A 6,442-nucleotide genomic window follows, 5' to 3' on the forward strand; every position below is an offset into this window, starting at 1 on the left:
CCCTTTTCCTTGGGAGTTTAGTATATTTCGCTGTGATATTTTGCATGTAGCCTCAACGTTCGTTTTCTTTTCCATTTTTTTTCTGTTTGTTATTGCTAGTTATCGCCGTTCGTTATACCTGTGGCCGTAAATGCATAAATAGTTCATCTTTGCTCGTTTTTTTTCCTGTTTATTATTTTGCGTTAGTGTTTGTCTCCCATAACCCGTGTCTGTCTGGTGGTCGTCTTTCTCCTCTGCTACGTTTCACTGGGAGGCGAGGCGTAGTGAAAAAAGGTGAGTGTCCTCCGTAGATTTACAGGGTTGGAGGTTATGTGTGTATGTAAGAGAATATTGCCAGTTCTCTCTCTCTCTCTCTCTCTCTCTCTCTCTCTCTCTCTCTCTCTCTCTCTCTCTCTCTCTCTCTCAACTGAATTACCGTGTAAGATGGATGGTGAGAGGGGCCATAACATTAGTGCACGCAAGGTTCCCCGCGGTGAGGGTAATCTGCGTCAGGATCGCGGTTATCAGCTCCCAGTGGCGTCAGGAAGAGAGAGAGAGAGAGAGAGAGAGAGAGAGACGTAAGTGTAAGATAATTTAGGAAAAGAGAGAGAGAGAGAGAGACGTAAGTGTAAGATAGTTTAGAAAAAAGGAGAGAGAGAGAGAGAGAGACGTAAGTGTAAGCTAATTTAGAGAGAGAGAGAGAGAGAGAGAGAGTGATGTGCATGTAGAGGCTTAATTAGGGAAGGTATTTAATTGATTTTGTTGCAGTTTACCTTAATGAGGGTGACGCAGGCTTAACAGGTGGATACGAGACTAAGTAAATATAATTCACTTTAACCATAAATTTCCAGTAAAAAAAAAAATACATAAATAAAAAGCAATATTGATCAGGAAACGATATTTTTTTTTATTTTTACGTAATGTGTAAAAAAAAATAATAACACGGATTGCACTAGTTAGCTTGTACAGGGATGCGAAGGAAATGAAAAGGTGAAATGACTGTGGACAAAAAACGTGGAAAAATGAAAAAGAAAAAGAAAAAATAGTTTGTTCCTTGTGTGATAGGCAGGTTTTGGGTCCATGTTGCTTGTACACAGGAATTTATTTATTTATTTATTTATTTAATGGGCCTGACATTTTGCGTCCAGTGAGCCTCAGCGATGAATTACACTTGTCCGATGAATTACACGTGTCCGACCTTCACGAACTTCATAAATAATTGTCCCTTGAATTGTGGAATACCTGAAGAACATGCTCAGCCTTCGAGTGTTTATGTTTAGCCTCGAAGTGTATTTATATGTTTATTTATCTGTGTTTTGTTGTGGTTTTTATTCTCGTGACGAATCATTGAACCTGTTTTTAAATACGAGTGTGATTAACTTCATTGGAATTCCCTTTGTTGATCATTTTCTCAATAATTTACCTTTGGCTTGTTCGTTTTCCTTTTCTTCTTATGCTACAGGAATGATGCTTTGTTTTCAGGTGGACTTCAGGATCATATTATTGTTGTAGTTGTTTTTTATTCTATACCAGTTCGTTGTCATGGAAATCCGATCGATGATTTTAAGGAGAAAGCAGTATAACCAGAAATCCAGTTAATTTAGTATTATTGCAGAATTTTTTATATTTATTTATTTATATATATATATATATATATATATATATATATATATATATATATATATATATATATATATATATATATTTTTTTCTATACCGCGTTACTTTCAGATGGCAAAGACCCTTAACCCTTTTTTTTTTTTTTTGGCTTAATTGATGGCCACGCCCAGTCAATTAAGAAGGTTGATTAGACAATTAGCCAAAGAGAATCATTCCTAGCTCATAAATCTGGCGCTTAGAATTTAATGACGTAGGTTCGTATTCCCGTCGGTTAAGGAAGCTCCCTAACACCTTTTGCTAAGCGACTTATTTTGCTCATTACACCTTGCTGTCCTCCGTGTTACGTAAGTGATTCTAATATCGCCATACTCTGCATTGATAACGTGCGAAAGAGTATTAACTTGCCGTATCCAAAAATAAATTGCTAAGGAGGAGGTGTTAGGGAACTTACCTGATGAGGGTTGCCGCCTTAGTATTTTGCTTGTATTTGGCCCAGTCATGTCAGATGAAAATAAAACACATTAGTTTTTTTTTTTTTTTTTGGGGGGGGTACGGCATCACGCATTTGCCTGGTGACATTGGTATATTGTGTGTGTGTGTGTGTGTGTGTGTGTGTGTGTGTGTGTGTGTGTGTGTGTGTGTGTGTGTGTTTTGGCGTAGTTTGGGGAAGGTGGACGAGGAGGGGGGGGGGTGTCCTTGGGGCGGCGGCGGTGTATGGGCCGAGTTTTTGTGTGCGTGGTCGTGGTTTTACAAGAGTTGGAGAGAGAGGAACCCCCGGTTGTGAAAAAGGTGGCCTGTTGAAGGGCTGAGGTTGTAGGTGGGATAAGAGAGAGAGAGAGAGAGAGAGAGAGAGGTGCTGGTGAAAAAATGAAAAACACGTATGGAAGTGGAGCGAATGAGGATCGAAAAAGAGAAACGAGAGGGAAAAAAGAATGTGGCTGGGGAAGAGAGAGAAAAGATGGTATAAAGGAAGAGGAAAGGAGAGAGGGGGACTAACCGTGAGCAGGAAGGAAGGTGACCAAGGAGGTAAGAGGAGACATTTTTGCTGAGAGATTGAAGAAGGCAGACATTTACTTGGAAGGTAAGAGGTGGTGGAGAAGTCTCGGGAAGAATAATTATTGAAGAGAAACTGAAATTGATGCGTTATATGGAAGAGTTTGGTGAGTTGGAAGAGGGAGAAAAGGAATGGAAGGGATAGGGACCTGGGTCATTACTGCAAGGATCTATTTCAGAGACTAGATAACTAAAAAACAAGGGAAATGGTGTAAAATTTATACCATCACACGTAAACAAGCTTCCATGAAAAAATAGGTGATTCGAAAGGTTACCTCCCTGATACATCATTTCCTAAATATAATAATCCCGACGCCTGTCCTACAATGGGGTGGTTACCAATAAAATCGCCTCCATGTCGCCCTGTCCTCTGTCATCAAGCACTCCTCTCGCCATCCCATGCTACTTTCACCCTCTTCCCCCCGTCCTTCCACCTCATCCTGGGTCTCCTTCCTCTATCCTTCTGCACTCACACCTCATCCTCGGTCTCCCAATCCCTCTGTCTTCCTCCACTCACATGCACTCTTGTAGTCAATCTTTTATTCCCCATTATTATCTAAGCACAGACTTGAAAAAACGTGACTTGCAAGATGGAAGAAGGTGGTTTGAGAGCTGGGCAAGTGTGACTCCGTGGGAATTGTCTTTTTCGGCGACACTTTTGATAAGCAGGGAAGTCATAGTATAAACAAACGCACGTGCACGAACACTGTCACGTTCATCTCCACCCAGAGTCACGAAAAATGCAAATGGCCGCGTGATTCAAGCAGACTGGCAGGGAGGAATGCAAGCTTAATTACCGGCAAAAAACACAAACACACCTGCTTCCCCTCGCCACTCACCTTGCTCCAACGACCCCTTCTCTCTCTCTCTCTCTCTCTCTCTCAGCTTCGTGTACTCTTTATCACGCTTCCTGTCTTTGCATCCTTATCTCTCTTCCTTCCGTCACTCTAGCCTCTCTGTCTGTCCTTTTCAAATGAACTAAGGACGAAGAAGAAAGAAGCGGGGAGGGTGACCAATGCGAAATGAAGGGAGGGAGAGGAGGAGGAAGACAGAGAAGTAGAAGACAAAATGTTAAAAAAAAAAATGGGACGCGAGGAAGGAAGGCAAAATAAATGGCATGAGAGAATAAGTTGAGGGTGAAGAAGAGGACAGAAAAGTAGAAGAAGAAATGAGAAAAATGTTGAAAATGAGAAAAACGAAGAATGAAAGTAAAATAAGAAGCATGAGAGAATGTATGAGGCGAGGAGGAGGAGGAGGAGGACAAGAGAATTACGCACGTGGATGACGAGTTACGGAAGTGTGGCTTTAGGACGTGAAGGACGATGGTGTTGAAGGGTATACGAAGGGGAAAGGAAAGGGCGGTGTCAGGTGGAATGGGTGTGGATGAGAGGGAAGTGGGTGGAAGCGAAATGTATGTGGGAAAAGTATGAGTGACGTGAGTGGAGGGGAGTGAATGGGAGAAGTATTATGTTTGTGAAATTGGCAAAGTGGAAAGAAGCGTATGGCAGAAGTATGTGTGGGAAGTAAGTGGATGAGGTGTGTGTGTGTGTGTGTGTGTGTGTGTGTGTGTGTGTGTGTGTGTGTGTGTGTGTGTGTGTTGTGTGTGTTAAGTGAAGTGGGTGGGAGTGACGTCTAAGAAACATGTTTCCTTTATGTGGGAGAAGTGTCTGTGGATATGAAAGGGTCCAAGGAAGTGAGTGAGTAGTATGGGAGGTGTGTGTGTGTGTGAAATTAATGGGGCCATTCACCACAAACGGAATATCTTTAGCATAATACAGTGGTCTCACGTTTACAGTAGAAAAAAAAATGTCCCGCAAAGGTAGAAAAAAAGGGGGTGGGGGAGACAATGCGTGGGTGGAAAGGAGGTCCGGTTAGGGTGATGAAGTGTGAAATAAAAGGGAATAGGGTGAACCGTATAAGGGTTTGCAATAGGATAGGGAAGGTCATGTAGGGTGTTATGGAGGGTAGGGTGGTTGCGTGGGTGGGTGGAAGGCAGAGTCAACGTTACAGGTCACATGAGGTTAAGGAAGGCAACTTACATCTAACAACTATAATCTGTTACAATTTTCTCTTTCACCGACCGTACCTTCTTGTCCAAACCTCTCCTTTTCTTACACGCCATCCTATAAAAAAAAAATGTAAGGAAGACCGGAAGAGAGAATCACAAACGTTCTTTAATAATTTCTACAACTAGTTTCCATAGCAGTCGTATAATTATTATCATGAATCATTTTCTCCATCGTGTTTTCAAGGTATATTTCATTGTAGATTAATGTGTGGTAGCCTTATACCTTGAGATAAAGATTTCAGACAAGCTGTCTTTGTCTGGAGAAAATTTATGCATAAGGCCTCAAGAAAATGTGAGGCTGTGGTAGGAGGGAGGCAGGGTGGATGTGTAGGTGAGGCGTGGGTGGGATGGTGGGGTGCAGTGCGTGGGTGGGAGGGTGGGTGCAGGGAGGGTGGAAATGAGTGGGTGGGTGGTTGGGGAGGAGTTCGTAGGTGGAAGGGTGGGGGAGAGTGCGTGGGTGGGGAGAGTGCGTGGGTGGAGGTTTGGGTATAAGAGGAGGGTGGTTAGGGAGTCTCAAATTACAGGGGAGATTTTGGGGTGAGGGACGAGTTGGTAGGCGGCAGAGACGGGGAAGGAGGAGATTGATGGGCGGAGGAGGCCGTAGAGGAGATAGTGATGGATGATTTAGGCTTGGAGGAGATAAATTGGGAGGCGGTGGAAGCGGGAAAGAGATAATGGTAGGTAGTTTGAGATTGGAAAATGTAGTTGGAGGCTGTGCAGGCGTGAAGGAGATTTTGATTGCCGGTGTAAGAGTAGGGAAAGTGTTGTTTGTTGGTGTAGCGTGGAGAGACGGGTTGCAAGGAAGTGGAGAGAGGTTTGGAGACAGTACTGGCGTTAAGAGATATGGTGGTGATTTGTGTGAGTTTAGTGAGTGAGAGATGTGGGTATTTAGTGATGCCGGGGGAGCTGGCGTGTAAGAGACAAAAGGAAACAAATAGAGAGACAGTGAAAGAGATTGATAAGCAAGGGAGTCATAGAAGAGGTGGTTTGATAGGCATTGTAGGCGTTGAGAAACTTCCTTGTGACAGATGATACTACACAAGAAGCGTAGGTGATGTAAAGAGACGCGGAAAGGGGGGAGAGTTAGGTAACGTGGAAGAAACAGCTGGAAGACAAAGTAGGCCCTGGAAGACTAAGTTGGAATACAGTGAAAAGACAGATTAATGAGTAAGGGATGCCTGGAAGAGACAATCTGAAAGGTACTAGAGACGTTATGAGAGATACCTGTGATACCTAAGACCCTAGTGGAGGTGTAGATGATGAAGAGAGGCCCAGGAGGGGGAGGGGTACGGAGGAGTTTGCGTGTGCGTGACGACCTTGTACCGTTACGTGAGTAGCCTGGTGTCCGGTGACCTCCTCATCCTCGTCCTCCATACCTCCTTCATCACCTTTCTTCTTTCTCCGATGACTTCATTCCTCTCTCTCGTCTTTTATACTCCCGCTGTTTTACGTACTCCTGTAATCGTTTATCATCTCACTCCTCTCTCTGATATCTTCACTCCTCTCCCTCATCCTGTGTTGTCCTTTATGTGCGTCCTCCTTTACTTCTCTAACCCTCTCTTCTCTTCCTTCTCTCCCTCCTCTTCTCTTGTTCGTTTCTTCTGCTGTCCTCAGTTCTGCTCTTCTTCTTCTGATGTTGTCCCCATTGTTATTATTCCCCCTGCTCCTCTCTGTCTATACTCTCTCTTTTTCCTTCTTAATATTACCATTTTTCTTCCTCCT

At 43.4% G+C, this 6,442-nt stretch overlaps 1 protein-coding gene across 4 annotated transcripts in view; it reads left to right on the plus strand.

Annotated features, from left to right (window-relative positions):
* Positions 1-6,442, plus strand: part of for (cGMP-dependent protein kinase for) — an 884,581-nt gene that overhangs the window by 809,167 nt on the left and 68,972 nt on the right. The window lies entirely within an intron of this gene.

This window comes from Coenobita brevimanus, chromosome 71 (genome assembly GCF_032717465.1).
Source record: "Coenobita brevimanus isolate Jiangsu-jjx chromosome 71, ASM3271746v2, whole genome shotgun sequence".
In the NCBI taxonomy this organism is placed as follows: Eukaryota; Metazoa; Arthropoda; class Malacostraca; order Decapoda; family Coenobitidae; genus Coenobita; species Coenobita brevimanus.